This window comes from Limulus polyphemus, unplaced genomic scaffold, assembly GCF_000517525.1.
Source record: "Limulus polyphemus unplaced genomic scaffold, Limulus_polyphemus-2.1.2 Scaffold1631, whole genome shotgun sequence".
Lineage (NCBI taxonomy): Eukaryota > Metazoa > Arthropoda > Merostomata > Xiphosura > Limulidae > Limulus > Limulus polyphemus.
Window position 1 is genome coordinate 220,563 of NW_013667241.1, and position 16,021 is coordinate 236,583.

Here is a 16,021-nt window from a genome sequence, read left to right on the forward strand (position 1 = left end):
ACCTGGGCACAAGAGAGCTCATTGCTGGCAACTTCAACACAGGGGAGATGATACAGCAGGAAAGGCTGCTACCCAGAAAGGCTGTTGGAACTGTGGGGAGCAAGGATATCTGAGGCACCAGTGTAGGAGGAATATTACCAACAAGTCATCCTCAAGGAGACCAGTAGTGGTTGGTGTTGAGGGACACTCGCCAACCCCCATCGTGAAAGTCTCATCAGCTAGGTGTAAAATGCCAGGCACACACAGGAAAGCTAGATGGCCAAAGGTGCAACTTTGTCATAGACTCTGCGTCTCAGCAAACCCTTGTGAGCATCAAGGTGTTAGATCACGAAGGAGTACCAGAAGCTTTATGTTGTGACAGGACATTCTACATTCTGTGAGCTCATGGGCATAAAGGACAGGCAGAAAGTATACTTGGCTGACATTGAAGACGAATGCATATTAGGTTTGGACTATCTACTACCGTAATCTTTACGGAAAATTAACTAACGACTGGAGGCGTAACATTATCTTTTTTTTAAATGGCAAACTATGTTATTTTAATGAAATAAAGAAATCTTAGTTTAGTCTAGAAATCAGAATGTTTGGGTCAAATACAGGATGTGCCAAAAAATAAACAAGAAGGCATGGCCCTCCCTTTGGCTTGTATTTTTATTTTCACCAGGAAATAATAAAGTTTAAATATAATAAAAATAAATAGAAATTATGCAATTATGAATGTTAAGATTTGCCCCCCCCCCCTTTCAAATTTCTGAATATGCCACTGGTGGTAAGTCAAGTGAATGACTGTGGTGCTAGTCTAAAATCAGTCTTCAGTTAGCTTCTAAATTGTAGATAAAATGCTTTACAAAAAACTGAAGAACAATAACAAAAAAGGCTATGGCTTGGATGCTTAAACCCACAATATCCTAAAGTGACTTACTAGTCACCAGCTAGTCTTCCATATGGTACATTACATCCTCTAACATATATAACCATTTTCATTCAGTGCTGCCCTCTATATGCAAAACTTTTTTGCACATACCACAGTCCTTGAAGTTCTTATTTTATTCAATTCTACCAAACTACCACTTCTTATTTGGCAGTACTCATGTTGTAACTTTTAGTTTGTGCTCTCTTCAAGTGTTTTATTTTAAATTTTTTCCTTATCTTTGTATTATTTTCTTTCAATAAGTTTACTCTTTATTATACAATAATGATATTTGTAACTTGTTCAGTTATTCCTAAGTGGAATTATTTTATATTTCTACTTGGTTTCAGAACTTATTACTTCATTTCAAAACTTATTTGTTTTTGCCAACACAGTTGTGTTTGGTTATTCATTTTGTATTATGAATTCTACATTATCACTTTGGAGGTTGTATGTTCTATCAGCACATTTACACAGGCTTCAGGTAGCAGTACTCTACAGAAGATTTTTGGCTTTGCTTCATCAGGAGATTGATCGTCTAATCTTTCTTCAGGCCTTGTCTTGAGTTTGGGAGCCCACATATTTTGACATACAGTCCACTGACTTTGGAAAGATAAGATGTTATACTGTTATGGTTTTTGAATAATTTTATTTTCAATGTTTTTATCTTTAGTTATTTGAGTTCTATAACATAAGTTTTGTTAATTTGATTGATACTCATAGTTCAGTTCAGGTTAGAAATTAGGCTTAGTTGTATACTTTCTCCTATATCACTGATACCAAGAGTCTTTGTTGTTTTAGGATTACCTGTAATTTATCTTACTGGTATATCAATCATCCATATAACTATATTGTTTTTCTTCCATACATCATGTCTCATACATAGGTTATTGTTAATACACACTCATTTCATTTTATAAGTTAATGTTTATTTCATATTATTATGAACTTAAGGTGAAGATGGTATGATCTATTTTCCTACCCCCATATGGATATCAGTTCCTGGTGGCCAGGTTTTGAATTGTTTTTTACTTACCAATGGTATGATCCTCATCCAACCCCCACGTGGATGTTGATTTCTGGCGATCTAGGTTTTGGATGTTGTTGACTTTCCATGTATGTTCTGTCATACCCTAGTTACTCTACACATGGAGGCACATCCTTTTATTCTCATCCACATTTATAAATTATGGGATTGTGATTCGTGTATGTTGTGGTTCAGATTCCTACCCAAACATAGTTCTTTCATTATTTGAATGTGCTACTCTTTATTTCTGCCCATATCTGCAACAAATTTTTCCACACTGGGTGAAGAGTATACCTGGTACAGAAGTGGTGCGGTCTCCCACATATGGTCTTAGACTCCGAAGATCTCTTTTTTTAGGATTATCCCTCGGATGCTTTTCTCTTTCCCTTGCACTGGGTCCTCCACCTGTTCAATGTGGGATTCTAGCTATTTATGTAAGAAGAAGTAATGTACCATATCAGAAGTTATAATTTTCCTATACTGAAAATATATTTCTTGTAGGTACTTACCACCTTTCACATTTCCCACCGTTCCTCCCCACTGAAAACCGGTGCTTCCATTTTCTGCTAAAACTTGAAGTGGTAGTTCAGTAGAATTGAATAGAGGGAGTCACGTGCGTCAAGAGAGTATGTTGCACTCTTATCGGTGGAATGTTGTCGCATGATGATTTGAGAGCTCCAAGACAGGTGGCATGCACAAAAGATTTTTCCATATAGAGGGCAGCACTGAACAAGAATAGCTATTTATATAAGAAGTGGTAAGTATCTGTCAGAAATATATTTTCAGTATAGGAAAATTATAATATTTGATATGATATGTAGCCTCTACTTGCCAATTCAGTGCTGCCCTCTATATCCAAACTTTTTTGCTTGCCACTGGCCTTGAGGTCCATGTGATGTTGCTGCCCTGTTACATGCAAATGAGCATGTGACACCCCTATACCAATAGTAGTGTGACACACTATCCTAGCGCAGCTGACTCCACCTTTCTTGATTGTTCAGTAGTCACTCCTTGATTTGGCTCTTGTATGTGTAGATTTGTCTTTTTTTACTCATGAGTGTTATTAAAATATCCACTTTTTTCATTGTATTTACACATTAAAATCATTTTTGTGGGAAGTTTAATTTGGAAATTTTATTTGTCTAGTGTGGAACAGAAAGGCATTATTCATGCTGAAAAACAACTACAATGATGTTGAGTTCCTGTTTGTCTGCTAAGGAGGTGATGGCTATTGTGTGAGAGGAGATGGAGTCTTTCATTATGCTTGACCCTTCTTCTGAGCCTGATACAGATATCCCTCCTCCAGGGTATCATATTTGTAATGACCACCACCTACTTCTGCTATTACTGTCATGGATCTACCTAGGCTTTCATCTTTTTTCTTAAACATGATTTCTCAGGCTTATTAGATATTTTCTCTATCTCCTATGTCGTATGATTCTTCTCCTTCCCTTCTTCATTCGACCCCTTCTTCTGACTTAATGTTTTTGCTCCTTTTTCTAGATATTCCGATCCATGCTGAACAATTTTTATTGCAACTTGGTTCTAGTACTGGCATAATTCATCCTCCTCATCTGGTTGACACACATGTTTTAGTTTTTCATCAGGCTGATTTCCCTGGACTCCCAAACTGTGGAGTCTCTTCTTCAGGCTTGGGGTTCAGATCCTCTGTTCAACTTTCTCAGGCCCAATTTTTCTTTCTTCATCTTATCCTCACTACTATTTTGTGCTATCTTTCATCCATTCACCTTCTTTTTGAGCCAATACACCATTCCCCTGAGTGATTTTCAGCAAATACTCATTCTCTTATCTTCTCTGCATTGACATGTTAATCTTTCTTGGCCTTGTCCCTTCTGACTTGGTTGCTTTGGTGCTGTTTTTTGTTTTGTTTTGAAGAGGGATGCTCTTCTTGCTCAGGTGCCTTTGCATCCATTTTATCTTAGAGACCTTCTTCTGGCTCTTTTGATCAACCAGAGTGTTTTTGGTGGAGTATCTGATTCTCTGGAATCATGAATTGAGGTCCTGCACCAACATTCTTTCTTATCACCCATTGTTTCCCTTCTCTCTCTCAAGCTCCTTGTTCTATTTCTGTCTCCCATCCTTCAACTTCCTCTCCAGTCCCTGTCCCTCCCTCCCTTTTATTCCTATACTCCCATTCGTTCTTCAACTGTTCGTAGACTTCAGTGCCATCAGTCTCAGTGAGGACTATCCTCTAGACTCATGGATGGTAGGGGCCCATTTAGCTTGGTTTGCTTATCTTTGGTTTCCATTTGCAGCCAACCATTGGGTATTGCAAGTTCTATCAGAGGGTCTTACCCTTCATTTTTTCTCTCATCCTCCCTTGTCTCCTGTTTCCATTCCTTTCCTTTCTCTAAGGAATCATTTTTATTGCCTGCATGTATTTGTTGTTCCCCATAAAACTGGAGATTGGCATCTGGTACATAGATCTTTCACATGTTAATTAGTTTCTCTACCTTTATTGGTTTACTGTGGAGAGTTTTCTAACTCTCCAATGGTCTTTTGCTCTGGGACTTTGGAGGACCATGTTTGATGTCACAGATGCTTATATTCACACTCCCATCTCACCTGCAACTAGACTTTGCCTTCTATTTGTTCATCAAGGTTGAGTTTATCAGTTTGATACTCTTCCATTTGGCCTCTCATCAGACCTATACGTTGTTTGCCAAGTAGTGTGTGCTCATATATGGATGACTGGTTTCTTTAGCTCCATCTCAACAGGCTTCCTATAACCATACTTTTCTCCTTCTTCATGGGGCAGCCTCTCTTTGTTGGTTGGTCAAGTTGGAGAAGTCTCAGCTCACACCCACGCAATATTTGGTTCATTTAAGTGTGTTCTTCAATTCTCAGCAGGGCTCAGCCTTCTCTGCATTATTTGAGAGATATGGAGCAATTGGTTTCCACTGCTCTGTACTCTCCTTCTTTTCCTTCTATTTGGGGAGTTGGGCTTCCATGGAATCCATTATTCCCTTGGGTCATGCTCACATAAATCTGTTGCAAAAGGCTCTGCATGACCAATAGAACTTCTTTTAGGATCCCTTGTCCTCCCTCATCTATCTTACTTCTTCCCTGCACACCAATTTCACCTGGTTGTCTTTCTCCCTTTCATTCAGATCTCAATCTTTCTAGTGATGCTGCCCTGACAGGGTGGGGCACTTATCTCAATTCTTAGGAGAATTCTGGTTGATGGTCCCCAGATGAGTCAACCCTTTATATCAATCTCTTGAATCTCATTGTTGTTCATCGGGCATTGGATCATTTTCTTACAGTTGTACAAGGCCATTTGTTAATGATTCATATGAACAACTCAACTGTGGTATCCTATATCATTTACCAGGAAGACACTTGGTCTTGTTCTCTGTTTCTACACCCTCGACCTTCTCTTCTGAATCCATTCTCTAAGTCCAGCTGGTGCCTTATCCTGTTTAGAGTGCCCCGAATATTTTCATAAATCATCTCTTGAGGCTTGATAAAATATTTCCCACAGAGTTGTCTCTCAATTTGTGGGTTGTAAACAGTGGCTTTGCTCTCATCTGGGTACTCCTTTCATCAATGTCTTTATCACTTACAACAATGCCAAGCCTCCCTTTTTCTGGTCTCCTATTCCGCATCCATTGGTTGGCTCTGGTAGTGGATGTATTCAGTTAGGACTGGTCCAACCTCTTTCTTTATGCATACCGCTATTCATCTCCTCCCTTGTGTTTTCTCCCTAATTTGGGTCACTTAATGTTGGGTCCTTTTTGTGGTGCCCTATTGGTCAGCTCAGACATGGTTTTTTCTATTGAACATTCTACAGTCATCCATTTCTCTTCCTCTCTCTCAATCTCTTCTTCTTTAGCCTTGTTCTTCTCTTTTCCTTACAGCCATGTTAACACTCTGACTTCACACATGATATTTACTCAGTTCTTTGCAAGATTTTCTAGGCTCCTTGCATGTGTAACTTTCCTTCCTTCCAATTTTGTATGTCAGTGGAAGTGGTGTATTTTTTGGTATTGGTCACTGTGTCTTTTTTCTCTCCTACACATTCTTTTGTCTCCCATTTCTCTGAATTCTTCTTGTGACTTTTTAACTTGGGATTATTGGATTTGACCATTGCTGATTACCAGGCAGCTCTCTCTACAACTTTGCAGTTTTTCCATTACCATTGAGTTTTTTCCTCCCCAGTCCTCACTATGTTTTTCCATTTCTTTCACCTCCCTTATCTTCCCTTATCTTCTTGCCTTTGACTTCATGTTTCTTATACCCTTTTCCCTTTAAAACCTATTTCCTCCTTGTTTTTGCCTGTGGTGCTCGATGTTATTATTCATGCATTCTTTTTCATCGCTGCTATGCCCTTTTCAATCCTGATCATATTTTTCACCCTAAAACACCTGTGGCAGGTGAGGGTGACAGCACATTCATATCTATATCTCTCTTATTTTTTTATTTTAACCTGACAGTAATTTAGTTTGAAGGAAGAAAGCACAACAAGAGTTTTGGACTCTTCCCGACTGGGGTGTTCAGGAATAATCATTCTCCTTTGCTCAGCTAGTGTATGTGATTTTTAAATACAGTGAAAATAGTGTTTTGAACTAAGAATTTCAATTCATTAGATTGTGAGGTGTGGATTTAACTTTGGTTGGGAGTGGATGGGAATTGATAGAAGGAAAATCATAAATCAGACTGGTGAAAGCCAATAATTAATAATTTCTGGATGTCTTCTCTTCATGGTTGTCTGGCAATGTGATGGTGTGTTTTCTCTTCTCTTCTTTGTTAGAAGGTACCATAAGCATGTGACCAAGCAACCAGTCCAGTGTATACTATCAATCTTTGTTGATTAGTTAATAAGATTTTTAGAGATAGGTTCATCTGGAATGATGTATTGTACCAGATAAGGTAGGTTGGATAGACTGAATAAAATAAGTAGAATAGTATTGAGTCATGAGTGTTAGATAACATACTGTGAACATAAATAAAACCTTTTCTAGTATAGTTTTATCTGTTCTTAATTGTTTTCCATTGTAATAATGATTGTAGGGTGACGTGTTTAAAGGGGTGCTTGTAATTTTGTGCATTACATAGGTTAGTTCATTTCTTTTTTCTGCTTTGTGGTAATAATTAGTGGCAAGCTTAGCTGGTCTGTCTTTTAGTTGTGATAAATTACTTGTTTTATGCAGGTAGTTTACAGGAGAGAAACTCTGAAGCCTTAGGGCTAATCTAATTGCTCAAATTTGTTGTAGTTGTAGTTTACTCACTTTACTGTTGGACATCTTTTATGTTATCTGACAGCCATATTCTATAAGCAGGCATATAAATACTGTGTATATTTTTAATGTTGTAGCGGATCATGGGTTGGGATTTTTTTGTCATATATTGTTGAAGGTAATTTGTGTCTATGTATTTAGAGGGTGAACAGTATATTCTTAGTGTAGGTATTGTTGTTGAATTGTTTAGGTCTATATTACAGAAAAAGGTTTCATTTGTTTTAGATTTGAAGTTTTCTTCTATTGATATAATGTTGGTAATGTTGTTTTTGAAAAATATAGCAATGCCTTTATTAATTTGTGTGTATTAGAGGAGTAGGATTTGAATCCAGGGATATTTATATTTTGGGTTTCTTTAGCTAGTGTTTCTGATATTATTAAAAGTGAGCTTTGACATCACTTTTCAGAGTATAGATTTCAAATTTCTTGGTTTGGAGATATCCATGACAATTGATGTATAATTTTTTATTGCAACTCTGAATTTTGTATTTGTTGTATTCGATGTTGAATTCTTTGTGAAATGTGGTATGGTTTGAGGTATGGAATTTAGAAGTATTGTTTTGCTATTGTATTAGTTCTTGTTATGTTGTGACTAGTGAAAGTTTACAAAAATTCAATGTTCAATAATAGGTTTACTGTGTATTCTCTAGTGTTTGTGTTGTCATTGTTAAGTGTGTTAGTTTGGCTTGTTTGTCCTTTTGCAATGTTGGCATATGTGGGTATGTTGATGTTAATGTATGTTGGTATGTAGTGAGAGATGTCGAGTGATGTTGATATAGTTTAGTGGGGGTGGCTCTGAGTGTTTATGGTGTTTGTGTGATGTTGCAGTGTTGAGTTTGAGTCAGATCGTGTTTGTAAGAGTGGCGGACAGTCTTGTGGGGTAGAGGTGGGTATTATGTGCTGGGTGGTGGTACTTGTGTGTTAGTGTTTCTGTATAGCACCCTATCTTTTATCATTTGGAAATTGGGGCATGCTCTAAAACTAGCAGCGCGGGGACCTTGCCAATTAGCATAGTGTACCTGTTCTCTAACATTCAGGCAGCTTACTACTGTGTGTTGTCCAGTGCATCTAATACATTTAGGAGGAGCAGTGCAATATATTTTGCTGTGCTTAAACTTCTGGCAATTGAAACATTGTAGTATTTGTTTGGTCTGTGTCTCTGCTGATTCAGTGTGGTGTTTTTTAAAAACCATTGAACAGCCATCTTTTAAAAGTTTGGTGTGTTGTTCCTTTGTTTCCACTGTTATTTTAACTAAAGGTGTTTTTTGTTTTGTTTTAAATGAGGTTATTATTTTAACATTTACATTTTTGAGTTTGTAAGCTATTTTGTTGTCTTTTATGTCGAAGTCAACACTTTTGATGATAATGGCAGATTGTAGGTTAGTGTTTGTTTGTATGTGAAGTGTGGCTTTACCTTTGAAATGTGTGTATTCCTTAGGGAATTGCACTTGATCAATAGTCCTCCTTTTGGTAGATGTCTGATTTCTTTAAAGCTTCTGTGTGGGAATATCTTTCTAAGTTCAGCAGAAAGTTGTGGCAGTCTTAGTGTGTATAGTATATCATTAATGATTTCAGCTGGAATGCAGTATTGTTACTCAGTGTTACTATAGACTGCCTCCAGTAGCTATTCTTCACACCTCTTACCATCGCTGACTGGATAAGTTTGCTTTCTTTTTATCTGACTTTTACAGGGCCCTCTCATTTCTTGCAGGATCCCACTCTGTGGCAAATTTTGCTTGCCAGGGTATACTTTTCTGAAAAACACACAGTGTAGGTCCATCGTGGCTTGATATAGCACTCACTCATGTGATGGGGTGTTCCACAACACTGTTCACAGTGCTCATTACAGGGTTCACACAGGTCCTTAAAGTCCTGAAAAGTGCTTGAATTTCAGTTAATGAAATTTAAGTACTGGAAAACCAATGATTCTCTGGGAAAGGTCCTGAAAAGTCTGTGAAAAATAAAGGTTTCGAACAAAATTATAATCGACTACTATTATAAATTTGCTGTCATATACAATACTGCTGTATCATATTCTATTCTCACATCTCTGTAGTCTGTATTCAGTGATGTAGTATCGGTTACTGCAGAATACATTATTGTAATTTCTTCTGTGTGGATATAATTACAAAGAAGTAATTCCTGTTAGAGCAGCATATAGTATATAATCACAAATATCTCCAGTAAACTTCACAGTGCATTCATGTAAAATGAAATAAAACAGCTGTATGGAAGAAGATCAGAGTGATATAATATCTGTAAAAGACCACTAAAGGTTTATTCAGTTTTACACAAACTTGGTACAGGACTATGATGCTTTCTTTTACCACTTTTCCTGCATTTTTTTTTTATAGTAAAAACAAAGAGAAAGAAATAGGCTTATATGAAAAGGAAATGCCAGGAAAATGTAAGTTCAATTCTGCATGGCAGGAGATGGATTTGTTTGCTAGTTGGCTGTTACCAGAACACAATAATAATAACCATTCACGCTGAAATATGTATGAAAGACTTTGACATTGGGAATATGGAAGAGCAACTCAAGAGCAATCTGAAGAGTGCAAAACACAAAGCTCTAATGAACAGTGCAAAAAGTTTCATGTGGGATTTCTTTCCAACAATGTAGCACAAATGACTATCAGAAACACACATGGCACAGAAACTGAATGGGTAATTTTTATTATTTTTATTTTCATAAATGAACCAAAGACTAATTAGACAAATTAAAACTGTGTACATTTCACATGAGATTTTCATGTTAGAACAAGAGTTATCAAGAGGAAAATACAACTTAAAATAAAGTGTGTTGCAAAATTTAAAACAAGCAGTGTTCGCAGAAAGATTTGTTATCACGATAAGTCCTCACACTGGAGTGGAGATTAAATTTAAATACAGTTTTACCAAGATATAATGTGGATAGATCCCATAGTGTGTTGATACCAAAAGAACATTAAAGTGGCTAATATGTCACTTTTTTTGTACTGAAACTTGAGGCGAATATGAGTATAGTAAAAAAAAAAGCTAAATGCTGTTTATCTCTCTTCATATTTCAAGTGCTTAATTTTGTAACATGTGAGTCCCCATAATTTAATGATAGTTGTATATGTACAGTATTTTATCTGTTAATTTTTTGTGCATTTATATATATTGAGAGATTTTTATCTTTTGCCTTAGTATCTTTTGATAACATACACTATGCATTATTATCTGTACACTGAGAATAAAGCCAAAGGTCTGGTTAAAGTAAATATTGGTTAGGGGCTTTTTGTAAAATTTATTTTGCTTGGTCTTCCATTACTAATGCTACTCGTAAATATTGTATTTATAACAGTATGCACTTGACAAAAATCAGTGGTAATTTATTATTATGCAGTGTCACCTAGTACTTTTTTTGTTTGTCCTGTGTTTTGATAAATAAAAAAACAAGAAATTTCCATAATATACGACACAATAACTGAATGTTTGAGTCTGAGGATATTTTTGGTAATATTAAGAAAACAGTATTTTTATTATCATTCATTTGCCTTGGACTGTGTGTATGATTTTAAGTTGTGTTATTGTAGTGAGAAGTAATCCTTATATAAATGATAGTTTTACAGTTATGTTATAGTAAATGACAGCACAAATTTTAAAAACAAATAAATAATAGCCTTACCTCTTTCTAATGATTAAAAGTTTTCCCCTTAACCACCTGAAAAACTAGATATCAATTTGTTTGTTTTTGTTTTTTTTCCACTTAATAAAAAGGTTTAGGTCTAGCAATGCAGTGTACCAAGACCCAGGTTCATACTACAATTTGTATTCTTGTCCCAAGTTTAGTAATGTTGTAAGGTACCATGACCCAAGTTTAGACTACAGTTTGTATTCTTTTTAAAAGTCTTGACCAATTCATGTTTTATATCTACTCAGTGCTTTGTTACAATAAAAATAGAAAATATGTCATTCTTGGATTAGCTTATATATATATATATATATGCATTTTAATTAATGGAGTTCTCCCCCTCCTCAAGAAAATCAACCATTTACTTCTCAAGCGAAAGGCATTGCATCATGGACAACAATACATGGGGAGCATCACCTACAACTACTACTACAAATTTTAGAGGATAATTCTAAAACTTTTACAACTAATGTTTTATGATAGTGTAATTGCTTGCTTTTAAGTCTGTGGATAGAGAAAAACATTGTAAATGGTTATTCATGGTCATTTGCTGTATATATTTTCCCTTCTTTTTGACAAAATATGTAGAAATGACAGATATTTCCTACTGTTTAAGCCTTTAAACAAGAAATAGTAGCTAAAGCAAATTGATTTGCACATCCAGTTCCTGGACAGTCTGACAAGCAGGGTAACAACCCATTATGTGGATTCAGCTTTCATGGGTCATGACACAGCAGCAGATTGTCTCTCCCTCTTTCGTGTGTTGACAAAAAAAATTATCTTGGAAAACTTGCTCCAGATGTGAATGGATGAACCAAATGTCAACCACAAATTCTATCAAAATTACATGCCTAGTGTCTTGTCTGAAGCTGCAGATAAAGGGCTTGTGGAACATTGTATCGTGTACTCTTCACAGTATACACACACCATCTTCTGAGCTGTATTTAGTATCACCATTTGGGATCTAGAAAGCACATTACAGACCTTCTAAAGACTTTTTAGGACACATTTGCTTGTTGGGACAATTTTATGTCCATACAGGCACATGTATGTTCCAAATGATGGGTAGGGAATATTTCTGTAGCAACTAGATAGATCATTGGGTTTATTGCCTCAACTTATCACCTTTGTGAAAAAAGTTGAAAGTGACAAGAGTATCATAACCTCAAAGTTCAAAACATTTGTTTTAGCCAAAGAAGTGTGTGACAATCTGTTCCTTCCTGCAAAGTTGCATTTTTTTTTCATCTTTCTGGCAAACCATGTGTCCGACTGTTTGGAAACATAACAAACAAATGATCCAATGACACCATTCATGTCACCTGACTGGGAAAACATGATAAAGGATGTGATGAGCAGAATTCTCAAACCTGAAATTATCAAACCACTTTCTGGCACCCTGAAAGTTGCAAAGTATGAAGTAACAGATGTGGATTTACTCAGTTTTTGTAAAATGGATGTTGGCTTTTCAGCAGACAAGACCTGTGAAATATCTATTATTCTCCTAGAAAATTGGCAAAAGAGAGAGAGAGAGATTTTAGAATTTCAAATGGAGGCAAGGAAGTGCCTTGTTCATCTGCTGAAGAGGTTATTGGACAGGACTCTCATTAAGCATTGACAAAGATTACTTTTCCGTTTGAACATTTTGTACTGTCCAAACTTTGGATAGGAGCATGGAATATAAGTCCCTACTCTTACACTTCCCACCCTTCTTAGCCAGTTCTGGTGCATCTTCATTTCTTGCCTAAAATGGCAAAGAATCCAGAAGAGTGTGAGAAGAAATTAAAAGGAATGTTTCCCTGAACTAAAGTGTGATGACATACAAAGGTAATTCAAGCACTTTTTTCCAGATGAAGTCACCAGATAGCATAGCCACTTCCTTAATTATTACAGTCATCCTGGTTGGAAAGTATTATTTGGTGCCATTTTTGCTAAACAGCTGGAAGAAGAAGGCAATTACATAGAAATATGGTCCATTATCAAACTGGTGCTAGTACTTTCACATGGACATGCTACTGTTGAAAGAGGTTTTTCTGTAAATTCAATATCATTGTGGTTAATAAGAAGGAGGTCACGTACGCCTCTCAGAGCTAATCCAGGATACAGTCACAAAAGCTTGAGGAATAGGAAACATACAGATTATTCCAAACATAATTCTGTATTGCAAATCTGCTAGGTGAAAATATCAGCCGCAATTTGACACCTATCAAGAATGCAAAAAACAAGCAAAGAAAAGGACCATGTGAGCAAGATATCATGAAACTGAATGAGAAGAAGAGAATGGTGAAGGAAGATGTTGAACATTTGCAGGAGGAAACAGACAAAGCTGTGGAAGAAGCAGAAAAACCTTTAAAACCATGAGAATGGATCCTTAAATTTAACTCTTTCAAGAAATATTTGAAAGAAAAGAAAGTTAATTTAGAGATGTTTGATGAGCCAGATATAAAAAATAAAAATAAAATGGAACTGTTTCAGGAAATCTGTAAAGGAAATTAGCAAGATGGGGAAAACAAATTTTAACTGTTTCAGAAAAGCTCTATGGAAAAAAAAAAGGAAGCTGAGATAGAAGGTTTGTGAAGAGCATTATAAAAAAATCAAATTCAACTATTTCAGAAGATATCTTGATGTTTTCATTTTTTTATTGTCATTGACAAAGATTACTTTTCCGTTTGAACATTTTGTACTGTCCAAACTTTGGATAGGAGCATGGAATATAAGTCCCTACTCTTACACTTCCCACCCTTCTTAGCCAGTTCTGGTGCATCTTCATTTCTTGTCTAATTTCGAAGGGGTGATTGAACAATCAGTATAGAGGGAGTCACTTGTGCTGGAAGGGTGTGTCACACTTCTGTTGGTGGAGGGTTATCGCAAGATCATTTGCATGCAACAATATTACATAAAAACATGTGGGATTAGATGGGAGCCTTAAGGCTAGTGAAGTGAAAAAAGTTGGCATATAAAGAACAGTGCTGAATTGGGAAAGCTGTTTGAGAGATGAGGTGAGTATCTACCAGGAATATAGTTTCAGTGTTAGAAAATGTCAACATTATAGATCTTAAATATTATCCATGTAAATCACATAATACATCTAACCACCATCACCTAAAGACAAAATATAAGTATTGTAGTAATGTAATGGAACTGTATTATCCTCTTGTGTAATTTCATAACAAGCAATGTAATCTTCACTTAGGAAAGTAAAGTTAATTAAGCAGGATTTGGTTACACTTTGTTTGTAGTTGAATGATTTGTAATAAATAAAGTAAAGATCATTTAGATAATTATAAACTAATATAAACTAAAAATAATTATAACTTAATCAGAAACTGTCAATAGTTATGAAATTAAGAAAATTTTAGATTTAGTGAAATAATGTTAAAGAAACTGCCATGTAAGTTAACCCCCTGACTATGTGACAGTGAAATACATATACAGTGTAATAATACCCAATTTGAAAATCACATTACGAACCAACCATATAATATCATTCCATCTTTTAACTTATTTGAAGAAATGGGATATCTATAGCATCTTTTGGATCCCATTTCGGATGTATTTTCTTCCAGTTATACATTTTGCAGCTGTTATGCAATTGGTATTATATTTTTGTTTTATTTTTATCCTACAAAAAGATAATATTTTTATCACTAGTTTATGGTGCAGACATTTTGAGTACTTGCAGTTGATGCTGAAATGTTAAGTTATTTTGTGTTTATACAGTTCTGGAAATAATTATGGAAACAGTGAGGAAAAAGGGTATAAATGACAAATACTACAGAAATTCCATCCCTTTATTATATGAAAATGAACTGCACTAGATTACAGAAAGATCTATGCCAGAATAAAACATTTAAAAGAAAAGGCAATTGTAGTATGTCTAGAAGCAGTAGTAGTTTGAATCCAGTTATAGCTTCCAGTTTGGAAAAACAACATGACAACTATGTAGAAATGAAATATTTGGCTGGTCAGGGATACTCTTTACAAAACATTGCAATAAGGCTGCATCTTTCAGTAAAACTTTCATTCAAGGCAGAAGAAAGTACTAGAAACTGGCACTGATAGTAATAGAAATGACTGAGGTAGGAAACCAAAACTTCTCAGGGTATGTTATTTAGAATAAATGTGAAAGTAGAATGCAAGTTTTGCCAACAACAAATATTATCTTGAGAATATGCAGTACAAATAAGGAGCCTCAATGGATGTGCAGCTGCTTACAAACCTCTCCTGAGAAGAGGTAACCAAAACAAAAGATTGAATTGGACCACAAAGAATGTAATGAACAAAGATATAGATGTGTGCTCTTTTCAGATGAGTTCAAGTTTGTGTAGTTTGGCAACAAATGAGAAGTTATTCATTAACAGAGAGGGAAACATTATTGTAGTCAATAGACATCATCTACAGGAAAGCATGGTTGGGGACTGGTGCAAGTATGGGCTGCATCTCAGTCAACTCTGTTTGTAATCTAAACAAAATTGATCGCACCTTGACTGCCAACAAGTACGGGCTGATTCTGGTCTATCATGCTGTTCCATCAGGCACACAATTCATGTTTCAGTGAGACAAAGATCCCAACAACACAGCAAATATGGTGAAACAGTATCCTAATAGTCAAAAGACTGATGGAACACCCACAACAATGGCTTAGTCTACATAAAGTCCAATATGGATTGTATGGGCTAGCGTGTGATGGTCAAATGACATTTATATAATTAGACTGAATTGTGGGGAGTAATATAGAACATTTGGGACTATATTCCATAATCAGACAATGATTAACTGTATGGCAGCACAGAAACAAGGTGTAATGCTCTGTATAAAGCAAAATGCTTATATACAAAATACAAATGTAGTATATTTTACAACTTGTTTGATTTTGTAATTTCTGTAATAATGTTTTGAACCATTAATGAACTTGCCATATAGTTTCACTACTCACACTTTGTGACTGCTGTATGTGTATAGCTTATGTTTAAGTTGTTTTTTTTTACTACATGTAACATATATTTACATTGGATTGTTTAGTACAAGCAGAAGCTTTCATTTCAGTTCATTATTGTAATTGCCAGAATATTTGATTAAATATGCAATATATACACAGCGTGGTCACAAGTAAATAGACACCTCATTTTTCATCATTTAACTGATTTATGCTAACTAATTTGTGTTCA

At 35.6% G+C, this 16,021-nt stretch overlaps 1 protein-coding gene across 1 annotated transcript in view; it reads left to right on the forward strand.

Annotated features, from left to right (window-relative positions):
- LOC106464370 (copine-8-like) overlaps positions 1-16,021 on the forward strand; it is a 55,801-nt gene that overhangs the window by 18,393 nt on the left and 21,387 nt on the right. The window lies entirely within an intron of this gene.